Here is a 13,753-nt window from a genome sequence, read left to right as displayed (position 1 = left end):
CCCCTGGCAGGAGCTCTAGGGTTACTTGGAAGTAGAAAGTGCCATCAGCATTGGGGAGGGTGCCACTGGAGCTCTCTTTTCCCCATATAGCATGCTCAGAATCCTTCTCCCAGCCCAGCAGAATCAAGTGAGGGTAGAAGCCAGTGGCTGTGCATGAGAGGATAATGGTACCATTCAGAGCATCATGGCGAGACACGGTCACTTCAGGGGGTACTGAGAGAAGAAGGCAAAAGAGAAGACATCACATCCAAACTCAGTATCGCTACTTCCCTTTGTCCTTACACACTCTTATTTCCCTGTTTCCTTATTGATTTGCTCTTTATTTTTACCCTTTACTTGAATCTAGCAGTCATAAGTACCCTGATGATAAGGGCCATATAATGTGCTCCTCCCTCAATTTCCAAGATCATACATTTAGTAGATACACAAGTAATATTCATTCATGAAGATCCACTATGGACAAATGGAATGGGCTGACTGGGCAGGGGAGCTATGTTCCTTCAATGTGAGTCCTAAGGCAAAGGTTAAAGGACCATATTGGTATCATAGAAAGAATTTGGCAGAACTCTTTTTTCACCTTTCTTTTTTCATATAGTTTATGTACAATTGGAATTAATTGTTCCTTGAATGTTTGGTAGAATAGTTGGTTATATTTTCGAGTATCTTAACCTGAGTTAAGTTCTTAACTGGGTCCATATAATCTCAAGAAGTAAATGGAGATCCTTGAACTTGTATAAAAATGCATTTTTATTAAACTTTAATAGAAATATAACTTTTCTTTCAATTATTTATTATTTTGTGAAAGGATTCACAGGTTTCACCAGTGTCAAAGTACCATGATATAAGAATTCCTATTCTAGAAGGAGGGATTGTATTATTTTAGACATGAAGTGACTTCTGAAATTCCCATTCTTATATAGAAGATAATCTTTCTATAAGACTAGGAGATGTCTTAACCAATAAATGGCAATAAATATTTGGCATGACAATCAATTCTTCTTCAATGTTTAAATACCTCCACAGATACACATGTGATTATATCAATGTGGTTATCCACTCCATGAGGGAAGACTGAATCTGCTCCATAATTACTTAGACTCATATTCATAATTTTCTGAGGGCCAATGATTTCATCACTAGGAGTCTAATGAATGGTGAATTTAACTTTAATGTTTCTCACACAACAGAAACAATCAGTCTAGCCTATAATTTTGATTCAAAACTTTTTCTGCAGGATAGAACTTGCTGGACTAACAAGATCAATGGTTTTCAACCTATGGGCTATTTTGATGTTCAATTGTTTCAGTTATATCTAATTCTTATGACTCCATTTGGGGTTTTCTTGGCAAGGATACTGGAATGGTTTATTTTTTCCTTCTCTAGATTACTTTACATATGAGAAAACTGAGGCAATTGGGTTAAGTGACTAGAGGTCCATTCCATTTAATAGAATCATAAGGACCACAAATTTAGGCCTGGGAAAGACCTTATAGATCATCTCATCTAACCCTATCATTTTATGGTTGAGAAAAGTAAGTTGCCCAAGACCACATAGCAGCCATTAGCAGACCAGGTTCTGTACCTTCAGAATCTGTGCTCTTCCTCATGTGGATACTTTATATAGACTAAATAAAAAGTATGTTTTACACATATGCATTGTGACTTAAATAATTTGTGATGTTGTCAAGTAAAATAATTTTCTTAATTACTGAGTTCAAAAGAATTTGTCACAATTTCAAAGAACAATTGGGATAGGGGATGGCATGAAATAAACACCTGATTGCAGAAGATAATGGAGCTATAATATGGTGGATTCAAGGTATGACAGATGGATCATTCAAGATGATAGTCGGGAGAAAGAATAATTGGCTCCCAGAACATTGGGAAGTTACTAATTGGTGATCTTATGGTAGATTGTAGAAGAGGGTTTAATAGGTTGGGCATCCATGAATGGATTCATATTTACAAAGATTAGGACCAGAGGGGACTTTTTAGCTTAACTTCTTCATTTTATCAATGAAGAAATTAAATTAGATATATTAAAGACTTACTCAAGGTCATACAGAGCTAGAAAATACCTTGTCATTGAGTTCATCCTTTTCACTGTTCAGATGAGGAAATTGAAGACTGGAAGGGCTAAATGACTTGCCCAAGGTCATGAAGCAAATGATTTGAGGCAAGATTTGAACTTGGCTCTTCCTGAATCTAAATCTAATGTTCTATCCATTACATTACATTACATTAGATTAAGCTTGCTAGAGGAGGTGGGGTTTTAACCAGTGCCTTTGGTCCTAAATTTAGGAATCTATTTCTAAATCACTCTGTCACGTTGTGTTTCATGAGGGGAAACCTGAATCAATGAGGGAACAATCAGGTATATGGGAATCACGTAGCCATTTGAAGATTTTAATATTAAAAAATCAATATCCTGGTATTATGATAATGTCATATGAGGGAAGAGGAAGGGAGTTATCTATGAAATTAATATAACAAGGGAGGGGGTACCTATGAAATTAATAAAAGATGGATAGTACTAATTAAATTGGGGACCACTGTGTTGAAGAAATCATACTCAACTGCATTTCATGATGGGGCATTAGACCATGCCATATCATTTGAGTAATGTATTAAAAACAATTAATTACACTGCAGATATCATTGTCTTGATTAGTGATAGTCTCTCCTCCCTCATAATTTCCAGTGGACCTTACCATGATTTATTTTATCTCATGTTACTTGATCATTTTTCACCAGTCATCAACCACTTCTCTATTCTCCAGTTTTGAAAAAACGATTGAATCAATTCTATCTTCATTTCTGAAAAGTGTCAGTCTACTTTCCTATAGTATCACTCGCTGTCTTTTTGGGGGGATCAAAGTCTCTTCTACAGCCACCATTTTATTAAGCATATTTTCTGCCCCTTCTAGTGGTCTCTTTGAGAGGAGAAATTGACTTTATATTGTATCTGAATCACTAGCACTTAGCATGGGGATTATAAGTTAAAAATGGTTAATAAATAAATGTTTTTTTCATTCATTCATTCACTCATTCACATATCTGAGGGATGGATTTTTCCACAATTGGTGGAAGTTAGAGTTTGGACTACACTCAAGGTTTTCTGTCTTCTGATTTTAGGTCTCTAGCTACTTACTACTCAGCAGGAAGGTGGAGTCTTCCTGGGAGAAGACAGAGAACTGATGAGACTCACCATTCTCCTTCATCCTTGAATACTTAAGAATTTTCTTCATGATGTCAAAACAATATTCCCGCATGTAGTGTTTTCTCACATGATCCCAGAAGACATTTTCTACAGCAGGTTTTAAAATGTAGCCTGTTGGCTTCAGGAAAATCCAATATCCTTGCTTCTCATCTCTCCGGAACAAATCCTCACCATCCCAAGCAAAATGTACATGGCTATCCACCTCGATGTCATCGTTCAGTTCACACTCTGCAAAGATTTGCAATGTGTGACTTTCTGGGGGGGAGAGGGAGAAACATAATGCTATCTTGGATTTCAAATTGTGGAGAAGTTTTGTGAGAGAAGATGGGGAAAGTGAGAGAGGTACCCTCTTTTGTCGATTCTCTAAAGTAAAGAGGTTCTTTTGTGGATTCTGGACTTGATCTATGTGTCCTTGGAATTATTATGGTGTCTATGAGAGAACTTGATCCTCTCAGTCTAAAACCATGGTCAAGTTAGAACAGAGAGCTATTAAAATATAGGGAAAAGTAGAATTTAGGTATTTAGCATTTCTTATGTGTTTTAACTTCCCTTTCCCTGATATATTATTTTTGAATTTATATATATTTAAAAGAGGGGGGATGCATTCAATTCATCTCTCCTTTCCTCAGTTGGTGCAGTTACAAAATGAAATCACAGATGATATGATGTTAGGGTTAAGACAATGTTAACTCATTTGATCTACATATGAATTGTGAACATCTTTCTTTAATTGAATCAGAAGTGGAACAGTTAGTTGTTCATTGACTAGGCTCAAAATTGGTCATGCTTTTGAGTCTTTAAATAGCTGTTCTCAGCTCTTTTTATTGTGGCAAAGAATTGGAAACTGAGCAGATGTTCATTACTCAGGTAATGACTGAACATAAAGAATATGACTCTAATGGAATACTATTGTATTATAAGAAATGGTTGTTGTCAGCAAAACCTGAGAGACTTACAAGAACTGATGTAAAATGAAGTGAGCAGAACCACAGAACACTGTACACAGAAGCAGCAATATTATATGATGATCAACTGTGACAGACTTAGTATCTCTGATTAAGACAATGATTGAAGACAATGCCAAAGAATCCATGATGAAAAATGTTAACTTTTTACCTCCACAGAGAAAATTGAGGAACTCTGAGTACAGATTGAAACAAGCTTTTTCAAACTTTATTTTTCTTATTGTTTTGGTCTTTTTTTGCAACATGGCTAATATGGAAACATGTTTTGTATAACTTTATATGTATGATCTATATCAAATTGCTTGCTTTCTCAAGGAGGGGGAGAAGTAGGAGGGAAGTAGAGATTTGGGAATTCAAAATTTAAAAAAAGATGGAATTGGGAAATATTTAATGAAATAAAATATATTAAAATAGTTAACTATTTAAATTTTATTTATTCATTTTATTTTTTTATGATTTATTTTATTTCTGAATCCTGGAGACTGTTCAGGGTTAAGCCACTCTAGTGAATCAATGAAGGAGCCAGCAGTCAAAGAATAACCTGGATCTTCACTTTTTGAGGGGAAGGGGGAAATACCCTCCTTGGAAACCAGTAGCAGCACTACTTCCTCAGAGATAAAATAGGAGAATGGAATCCAGAAGTATGGAGTTTCAGTTTGAAAGGACTTGAGGTATAATTGAGTGAGACACACAGACATGACTATGGAGAGGTAGGAAGTCTCCAGATACTCAAAGCTGTTTTGATGAATATGTCCTCTGGTAGCAGAGAAGAGTGCAGCTATAGATTCAGGAGATGATTAGCCTAGGCAAATTGAGAATTGGGTAGCAGAGAGAACAGCATGAGGAGAGAAAGGATTGGAGGGCTAGCAATATAGGAGGAGCAAGTAATATTCCCCACAAGTTTATATTACTTCTATTGTCTGCTAAATTGGTGTGACCTCTTCTTATGGAAGTGATGAGATTTGTGGGAGAGTGAGACTAGATTTTGTAGGAGGTGTTTGGTAGCTGGTGTTCTTGCTTTGTTATCTTGTTGAAAGTCTAAAGTTAATCATGCCTACTGACTGACTCATAGAAAGTATAGACACTCTATGGGTTCAACCCAAAATTTTAGATACTATTGGACATAGTAAGTCACAAAGTTCTTCTCTCTCTGGTTCTCTGTATCTGTATCTGTCTCTGTATCTGTCTCTCTCCCTTCCTCTTCTTTCTCTTCTCTATATCCACAAACACATTTTCTCTTACATATAAACCCTAAAAAACCACACTTCTGTGGCTTAGTGTGAATAGCAGAATAAGATAGGATGAAAGGAATATGTAAGAATTAGAACCAAGGACCTGGAGGGGGTGGCAGTACCAGGAAAGTAGGTAAAGGAAATCAAGGATCTAGTGGGACTGAACTCTACACTCAAGGACCGAGGAAATTTAGGACATTCGGTGCATTGAGTTCCAGTTCAAAGGTCAAGTAAACTTAGGAAATGATGAAATGTGAGAGGCCTGAAGCTGGAGACCAAGGACTCCTAGCTTACTACAACAGGAAGAGTTGGCACCTTGAGAAAGTGATGTGGTTCACTGAATCCTAAAGTCAATGACTGGGTCCTTAGTTCTGTCAATGATAGTTCATGGTCTAAGACTAAGATACTCTGTCCAGCAGAATAAACTCTTGGGGATTGATTTATCATGCTTGGGTGAGTGGAGAGGCAAGGCAGGATGAGGAAAGGAAGGGACCAGGGGATGGATAAAAGGAATGACTTACTTTCATTCTTGGCGCCATTCTGTTCCAAGTAACAGATCAATCTGTGGAAATCCTCCTCATAGTTCATCAACAGATTCTGCATCTTCTCCCTGAAGTTGGTACCCAGGACATTGGAGATCCAATCCAGCTTTATTTGAATCTGGTTCAGTTTGTGATAGGAAAACCACTGAATATCATCAATAAAGGAGACCATAGTGAAGTTCAAGAGGGAGCTGGTTGTGCCAATTGCAGTGAAATAAAACACATGTCTATGTTGTCCTGAAGAACAGGATGGGAGAAAGGCAGAAAAAGGGATTAAATGTGTGTTTGTGTGTGTGTGTGTGTGTGTGTGTGTGTGTGTGTGTGTGTGTTGGGAGGGGGCAGAAGCATCCCACTTTTGCCTTCCCTACATTATAGAAGTCTGGGCTGCAGTGCCAGAAGTCATTCTGTAAAAGGGTAGTGCCACTGGCTACATATTTCAGTTGGTGCCTGCACAAAACTGGTCTCAAATTTAGACTTAGGAAGCAGCTTTTGCTATTTGACCTATTTAGAGACAAGCATTTTCCTAACTCATTTCAGTTCAACTCACTTTTGTTCTCAGCTGGAAAAATGATGCAGTAGCAATAACTTGAAATATTCTGAACGTCAGTCTAGAGAGAAAGGCAACACAACTTGATCTAAATGGATGAGAGAAGGAAGGGAGCCAGAGCCTTGATACCAAGAGAATCCAACAAAAGTTTTGTCCATTCTAGGCATACATACAGCTAGGGAATTTGGTAGGAGAAACATTGAAATCTTTGCAGATGTATGAGAATCTAGCTCATTACAATTTTCGGTCTTCCCATCAGGTTAGGCATTCCTTGAAATTATAGAGTCTGTCTCTTCAATCAGTCGTGCAATTCACAGTGGACTCCTTCCTTTTAGATGAGATGTCCTCTGTCCTATTAGATGAGATGTCCTCAGACTAAGGTAAGCACTGAAACTCTTGCTCCCATTAGACCTCAAGCTCCATTTTAAGTCCTCCCTTCCCCTGTTTTCATAGACTCACCTGCCTGGACCTTCTTCAGAGCAAAGAATCCCAGAATGAGCAGCCAAAATGACAAGGATCCTCTCCCTTTCTTCCAGTTTGCCATCCTGCTTATCAGATGCCTGGTGTCCTCAGCATCATCCACCCTAGTTACCAGGGACTCTGTTTTCAAATCCTGTACCCTTGGAAGTGCCAAGTTGGGAAATGAGGATCCTTTACACCCAAATGCTCTCTGTCCCTCATCTCTCTCCTTTTGGGATTAGCTCTGCCAAAGTCCTGCCTCCTAGCATATCCAGTGGGCACGTTTGTTGCTAGAAGCAACATACCTCTGCCTGGTAGACATAAAGGTGGAAGTGAGATTGAGCTTGTGGTAAGGGCAGGAAACCTTCAAGTATGATCACCATCATGTATTGTTGGGGAGTCCTACAGTACTCCCACGGCACATTGTCACTGGTACAGCTGGGACTCCTATTATTAATTACAAGTTGAATTTAGGAAATGTAGAATTTGAAAAGTAACGTCTACCCACAAGAAGTTCCAGTAAAGTAGAAGGCAGTCTGGTTCCCAGGAAGTCCCTGGGAGATAGTCCCTGCTCTCAACCACATTTCATGGCACACAGTCCCCATCTTTAGGAGGGGAAGATCCCTATTCTGAAAATTTACACAGTTTTTCCACCAGAATTTTTTCCATAATAAAGGTTTCTCAGGTTGCTAGGTTACATTTCAGGTCCAGAGTACTTGAATCCAGAAATCTCACTTTGGCTTTTCAAAAAAAGGCATCACAGCAGTAGCCTTTCTTACCCCACATTGATTGGCTACCATCTTGATGCTCCAGCAAACATCTCAGAAGGAATCTTCTAACATGGGACAGTGGGAATCAAGGCAAAGAAAAGATGGACAGTTCTGAACACAGTGTTTAATATTGATTATATAGGTTTTCTTGAAATGAAAATTTATTATTTTATATTATAAATCCTCTCATGTTTTGCTGCATACTGCCATGCTTTTATTTTGTAAAATAAAAAATGCCATATATATATATATATACATCTCTTTCTCTTTCCCTACATCCATCTCTCTCTCTCTCTCTCTCTCTCTCTCTCTCTCTCTCTCTCTCTCTCTCTCTCTGTCTCTGTCTCTGTCTCTCTCTCACACACACACATCATCATCTAGCTATCTAGCTATCATGTAGCTCTCTATGTGTATATATTTGGATGATTATTGCTTTGTGTTATAGTTTATAATTTGGGCACTTGTAACTTTTACTTTTGCTTTTCATTATTATCCTCTTCAACATTTTGTTCCTCCAGATGAACTTTGTTAATAGTTTTTCTAGGTCTGTAGCAATTCATTGGTAATTGCTTGCTGTGGCACTAAATGAGTGCATTAACAGATCTCGTGATAGGGGAACTTTAAAAAATAATTATACTAATTGGATCATTTCATATATTAAGTGAGTTTAAAATCCCAACAAAAGACATTTACAAGGACATCTTGAGGAGAAAGATTTGCCCGCAAAGGGATTGAGAATAGCAGAGAAAGATAAGAGCCAGAGATTCTGGGGAACTGGACAAGAGAAGGAAACACTGGAGAAGTGGACAGGAGCTGTCAACAAGGGGACGGACTGACAAGAGCTGGAAATGCTGCTTCACTTGGAGGAATTTTTGGGAAGAAGTGAATGAGGTAATTGCCCAAGGCACTATAGAAATGAATCATAGCTATCATATATACTATATGAATATGAATATATATATATATACATAATGTATGCATATGTATATCTATATATGTTTTAAATATTCCAAAGTATTTTACATATCTTATCTTATTTGATCCTAACCATAACCATTTAAGGAAGTTTTTACTATTTACCCCTTTCATAGAGGGAAAAACTGAGACTGAGAGAAGATGCATGACTTACACAGGGCTCACAAAAACAGTAATGGTCTGAGGCAAATTTTGAACTGAATTCTTCCTCATTCCAAGTCCAATATTATCTTAAGTAAACTATTTAACTTCGAATAAAAAATTCACTTCTGGCCTATTCACTTTAACAAGTCTTTACTGAGCTTTGATTCTGTGCTCATATGAAATGGAGTGACATGGACAGCCCTTAGGGTTGTTCCATTAGTATGTCCATAAAGGAGTACCTTAGCTTTTGCAGATGGCAATCCACTGGGGCTAGAATTGAATAGGAGACAGACAGTCAAATCAAAGCAAGTTAACAATCATTTATTAATTAATGTTGCTAATATGCCCATTGTGTTTTTAAGGCTATCAAGATGCTCACAGTCTAATGGGGAAGGCAATAGGTAAATAACTGCATATAAATACTGTAAATAGAAAATCATTCCAGAAGCAAAGCACTTGGATTAAGATAAAGGCTTCTTGAAAAAGGTGGGATTTTGACTGGTCCTGAAGAAAGTCAAGGGAGGGAGGGGGTGATGGAGGAAGGAGAGAGTTCTAGGCATGAGCTAACATCCAGAGAAAATGCCTGAATTTGGGAGATGGATTGTAATGTCAGAGAAATATCAAGGAAAACTTTTGTCAATGAATCACAGAATATGTGGAGTGAAGAAAGGTGTAAAAATATTTAAAAGATAGGAAAGTGCCAGTTGAGAAGGAACTTTAAAAGTTAGAGTATTTTATTGGTGGTGGTAATAGGGAGTCACCAGAATTTACTAAGTGAGTATGGTGGGGGGATGGAGTGACATATTAATACCTGTACTTTAGGGCTGCATTTATGAGCTTGGTTATCCTTACCTGAGTTGAGTAAACCATTCCATTTTTGAACCTAAGGAGTTTAAACAAGTTTTATTTGAGAGAGATACTTCCCATAGGACTTAGTTAAGAGAGGGAAAAGATAGCATCTATATTTGTGATGGACTTCCTGGAATTCCATATTCATGGGGCTCAGAACATGATGATGATGACAATGGTGGGGAAAAGATATTCCCTTCAGCCTAGGAGCATGCAGGATGCTGCCAGTGCCAGATGTGAGCCCCATCAGAGCAAATGGTTTTTAGCAAACAGTAGTAATTCAGTCTTGCAATATATACTGTGGGTGAACCTGAAGCCCATCATTCTGACTGCACCTGGGTCCTTCCTGACAGTGTGCACATCCCAGACAACTGTCAACTGCACACATGCTAGAAAGCAATTTTTGAGAAAAGCAAAGATAGTCTAGATATGAGGGAAAAGTCGATGAAAGACTCCATAAAGTAAACACTAGGTAGGGCAAGACCTATGTTTAGAATTGTCTCTTAGTCTCTCCAATTCTGCCTTATTTTTTTTAATAAGGATAGTTTTTGGTTTTTGCTCTTTTTTGGAAGGCAAAGGGGTTAAGTGACTTGCCCAACAGCTAGGTATTTATTAAGTGTCTGAGGTTAGATTGGAATTCAGGTCCTCTTGACTCCAGGGCCAGTGCTCTATCCACTGCGCCACCTAGCTGCCTCCCTGTCTTAGGTTGTGACCTCTTTCGCCACTTAAAAATAGGCAGTGGTGGGGAATTCCCAACCTAAAAAAGCCATTCTTTTCACATTTTGGACAGCTTTCTTTTTAAAGAAGCATTTCCTTATATTGGATTGAAATCTTTGTCCCTGTAGTTTCCACTCCTAGAGTAGAACATCATATTCTGCACTCCTGAACCAAGCAAAACACCCATGATCCTTCTTCCATACAACAATGCTATAAATCCCTGAAAGGGCTGATTAAGTTCTGTCTTACCTTTTGCTTCCTTGAACTAAATGTTTTCTGGTGCTTCCATACAGCGTAATTTCCATTTCTCTCACCATCCTGTCATCATCTTTTGAAACAAATGCCTAATGTTTAATACCTTTCTCCCATGGTTATTCAGGATAAACACATGACTCCAGATACAGTCTTAAGAGAACAAAGCACAGAAGACCTGGTACTTCCATTATTCTACATCTTATTTCTCTTAATGCTGCCCAAGATGACTTCAACTCTTTTCACTGTCACACAATTCTTTTGAATCATATGTGGTTTACCATTCTCTGAAATCCCTCTGATCTTTTATTCACCAACTATGGTTTATAATGACATTTATATTCTATTCTTGTGTACTTTGGTTTTTTTAATCCAAGCACAGAACTTTCTTTTTTTTTTCACTACACGCAAAAGTCAAAAGTAGCTTTCAACATTCATCCATTTGCCAATTTATATATTCTGCATTTTCCTACCATGTTCCTTTCCCTCCCCCCTCCCCAAGGCAGCAAACAGTCTGGTATAAACTGTATATACATATATATATATATATATATATATATATCTGTATATATATATAAATAATCACATTTAGCATATTTCCATCTTAGTCATATTGTGAAAGAGAAATTAGAACTGAGAAAGAAATAAGAAAATATAAACAAAAGAAATTTCAAAAACTGAACATAGTATGATTTGTTCTGCATTCAAACCCTTGATATGGATGCCATTTTCCATAACAAGTCTCTCAGGATTGTCTTTGATTACTGAACTGGGAAAGGAATCGTCTTCATCCTAGTTCATCATTCTCACAATATTGCCATTGATGTGTACAAGGTTCTTCTGGTTCTGCTCACTTCACTCAGCATCAGTTCATGCAAGTCTTTTCATGCATTTCTAAAGTCCAGGCACTCATGGTTTCTTAAACAACAATAGTACTACATAACATTGATATACCATTCCTTAGTCAGCTATGCTGGACATTCCCTCATTTCCAATTTTTTGCCACTACAAAAAGAACTGCTGTAAATATTTCTGTACATGTGGGTTTTTCTCCCTTTTTTATGATCTCTTTGGGATATAGACCTAATAGTGGTACTGTTGGATTATTCTTTGAGCATAGTTCCAAATCATTCTCCAAAATGGTTGGATCAGTTCACAACTCCACCAATAGTGCATTAGTGTCCCAGTTTTTCCATATCCCCTTCAACACTGATCATTTTCCTTTCTGTTATTTTAGTCAATCTGATAGGTGTGAAGTGGTACCTCAGAGTTGTCTTAATTTACATTTCTCTAATCAATAATGATTTGGAACATTTTCCTATTTGATTATTTTCTTCATTGAAAACTGCCTGTTAATATCATTTGACCATTTACCAGTTGGAGAATGACTTGTAGTCTTATAAATTTAATTCAGAGAACTTTTTTTAATCCTCACAAAATTTCATTGTCTTAATGACATTTTATTCCCACAGCTAAAGATCAGTCATTACATAATCCTTAGAGTTTCACATCATTTGAAGATATGATAAGAAGGTCCTCTTGGTTTTTATCAAACACGTTGCTAAAAAGCAATACCGACAGAGAACCTTGGGTCTTTCTACTATAGAGTTGTCTATAGTTATTTCTTCATTCATCAATAAAGTCATTAATATATATATATATCAAGCCATTATTTTTTTGGGTCTGCTTATTTAATCCCTTTTGAATTCACTTGACTGTACTCACCATATGTCCTTCTTGTACACAAGCATGACTTAATAACCTTTGTCAACAATCTGACTAGCAGCCCAGTGAGCTTGTGGAAAAAGTAATTGAGTTTATACTGGTTAGACCTTTTTCTTGAGGAATCCATGTTGCATCAGAATATCACCATTTTTCTTTTAAAAGTTTATAAAAAATTCCTTTAATTGTTCATTTTAGAAATTTTTAATTAAACAAAATTAAGCCCAGAAGATTATCTATTGATATTGCTATTTTGAAAATTGTGACATTGTCTACTTTGCTGATTAATGGATTAATTATATTTAAGTCCAAACAATGTGTAGAGAAATCAGACAAGCTATGGCATATATTTCAACCCTGCCTTGATTATGGCTTCCGTGAACCTGGAATGTCTTGGATGTGCAAATGAACTCAGAAAGATTGACTAGAGACAGATTGTGAAAGGCTTTTGAATGTCAGATGAATTTGCATGCTATTCTCGAGGCAATAGGGAGCCATTAAAATTTCTCTAGTTGTATTGGGAAATGGCCTTGAATTTTCAGCTGATCACTTTGGTAGCTTTGAGGAATCCATTGAGGAGAAGAGAGGATGCTTTAGGTAGCTATTTCAATAGAGTTAAGTTTGTAGAGGTCCCTAGAACAAATGATGCTAAAGTTTATCTTAATTATGCGTAAGTGGGGACAAGATATAGGAGTTAAATTTTAAATCTGTGGAGATCTTTAGGCTACCAAGCTTTTCCTTGGGATCACATTTTACTTCTGTTCATCCTATGTCCACCCATTTGTAGTTATGCCTGGATCTATGCTGGCCATGTGGCTTCTAGAGAATGGCTGCCTCATGTATTTTAGCTGGCACAACTTTCTTACATCATTTTCAGATCAGCCTTTGCCTAGCACTGCCTTCTTTCCCATACGTCAGTGGTGTCCTAGCTTTGCCGCACCCTTCAGGATTGTATGTTCCCTGGGAGCTGTGTGTCTTCTAGCTTCCAGATACCTGTGTGCACACACTCCCTGGATAGATTGACTTATCAGTGATGTCATTATCTAGAACTGTTGATGCTTTTAACCTGAGAACTCCCTGAAGGAAATATCTGTTCCACCCCTCAGACTGAGGGCTCCATGAAGGCACATTCTTTGCCTCTCCTCATACCTAAGGACCACTGAGGGTAGGCTCTATGTTTCCCCATTAGAACAGGGACTCCCTGAGGGCAGGACCAGCTCCCTCACTTGACTGGGCATGAAATCCATGAAGATGGATCTCTGTAAGCAGAAATAATGATATAATTTATATATCATTTAAATATTTACAAAGTTCTTTATATATTAACTCATTTTAATATCACAATCCTGTGAGGTAGGT

Source organism: Macrotis lagotis, chromosome 1 (assembly GCF_037893015.1).
Source record: "Macrotis lagotis isolate mMagLag1 chromosome 1, bilby.v1.9.chrom.fasta, whole genome shotgun sequence".
Taxonomy (NCBI): domain Eukaryota; kingdom Metazoa; phylum Chordata; class Mammalia; order Peramelemorphia; family Peramelidae; genus Macrotis; species Macrotis lagotis.
Note: the sequence above shows the minus strand (reverse complement) of the source record.